We start from the raw sequence: 2,002 nt of genomic DNA, 5'->3' as shown, positions 1-2,002 counted from the left end.
GGAGTCTTTATCCCTTCTGCTTTCCCCACCCCTGCCTCCATATCCTAGTGATGAGAAATAAAGAGAGGAAGATGCTCTTAACCTGAGCCACTGTCACCTGTGTCTCACTCTGGAGGGGGAGGGGGGGGGGGGGGGGGGGGGGGGGGGAAGAAAGGAAATATCCAGGTTAGATTTCAAGCGAGCATCATGATCATATGGCGCTTGCTGGCGACCTGTCGGACGAGATGTGCAACTGAATACCTATCAGGTGTATGTGAATAACCTGCAGCTGTGCAGGAAGGTTAGAGATTCCTCTCCAGTCTCCCAGACAACATTTGTTCTCTGCCAACATTAGTCAGGATTATCGTCATGGGGGGTGATGAGGAGTGATTTCCTGCCCACCTGCACCCTCCACTAACTGTGATAGTTATCCTCCAGATCTCCAGAGTAAAGCAAAATTTAAAAAGCAAAATGCTATTAATCCTTAATTTCGTGCCTCTACCTTTTAGTATTTCTATTTACATAAAGGAATATCCAGTATTTAATGAACAATAGCGATATCACTAAGCAGGAGGGAGGGAGAGACAGCATTGGGACGCATGGTCTGATGTTTTGAAAGGGGACAAAATTGCTAAAATACACATGGCATATGAATGGGGGAAACAAGAAGCAGTGAACCAGTGTATTATCCTAAGTTCAAGGAGAGTGGATATCGAACTGTTGCAGGTTGCAGGGACTGCTTTGTTGAGGTTTGGGAGGGATTTAATAGTGAGGGTAAAGATACTTACCTGGCATTGGGGAGACCGTGATCAAGAAGGCGATTGTCCCGGGACGAGGTTATCCCATTGCACCTGTGATGTCCTCAAATGCGGGATCCGTGACTGTAACATGTGTGGTAGTGGGGGACTGCGTTTGTGCAATAGTGCAGCATGGTGGTGCAACGGTAGAGTTGCTGCCCTATGGTGCCAGAAACTCGTGTTCGATCCTAACGACGGATGCTGTCTGGACGGAATTTGTCCAATCTCTCTTTGACCGGGCAGGTTTTCTCTGGGTGCTCCAGTTTCCTCCCACTTTCCAAAGTCGTGCAGGTTTGTAGGTTAATTGCCTTCTGTGAATTGTCCCTAATGTGTAGGATAGAACTAGCCGATTGTTGGTCGGCGTGGACTCAGTGGGCCGAAGAGCCTGTTTCCATGCTGTATCTCTAAACTAATGAAAGCTTATCTTGGTGAGTAGAGTACTGAAATTCTATGGAATTGATCTTATTGTCATGCAAAGCAGCAAAAATCTAGAATAAACTTTGACAATGGGAACTGGAGATTGCTGGTCAGGTCACAATTTATTGCCTAACCATAATTGTCCCCGAGATGGTGTGTGATACTTCTTGAAGGTGCTCTCATAATGCTGTTGAGTAGCATTATGTACTAAGATTTAGATCCATTGGATGATAGGCAGTATTTCCAGGACAGATGGTGTGTGACTTACAGAGGATCTGAATGTTCCCATGCACTGTTGTCCTCCTCCTCGCTGGCTTGTAGGCTTGGCAGGTGCTGTTGGAGTTCTCCGTTTGAATATTCCCCCAGCTCAGCTCTGGGGGGAGTGTTCAATTGCCAAGAGACAACATGTTGGGAAGAGCACCCCTTCCACTAATTTAAAGATGCCATCGCTTTGGACAGAGGGGAATGGGTAGTACTCCTGCAGTCTTGCCTTAGATGCTTCCCTGGAAACATCCATGCATAAAGCAGATTAACCAGTCAGTAATTCAGTTGCTGTGTAAATTGACTGCTGTATTTATCAATCTCACCATACTAAATCACGGGTGAAATAGTATGGGAGTTTTGGACCTTGTGACAAGTCCCAGTCACTGGCTATGTTGGATATTGTAAATGCGATGTTACGGTGCACACAACCAGAGTCGAAGTGGTTGGCTGCAGTCCTGTGCACATTCCAAATGAATAGCAAAGTGCTCATCCATGCACTGAGCCTCTACGGCTTGAATCCTATTTGAATCAACAAGATAATGGAG

General features: G+C 46.2%; 1 pseudogene; it reads left to right on the top strand.

The window, feature by feature from the left end:
- Positions 1 to 759: 759 nt before the first annotated feature.
- LOC116986045 lies at positions 760 to 906 on the top strand (annotated as a pseudogene).
- The last annotated feature ends 1,096 nt before the right edge of the window (positions 907 to 2,002 follow it).

This window comes from Amblyraja radiata, chromosome 22 (assembly GCF_010909765.2).
Source record: "Amblyraja radiata isolate CabotCenter1 chromosome 22, sAmbRad1.1.pri, whole genome shotgun sequence".
Classification (NCBI taxonomy): domain Eukaryota; kingdom Metazoa; phylum Chordata; class Chondrichthyes; order Rajiformes; family Rajidae; genus Amblyraja; species Amblyraja radiata.
This window is presented reverse-complemented; position numbering and strand designations above follow the sequence as displayed.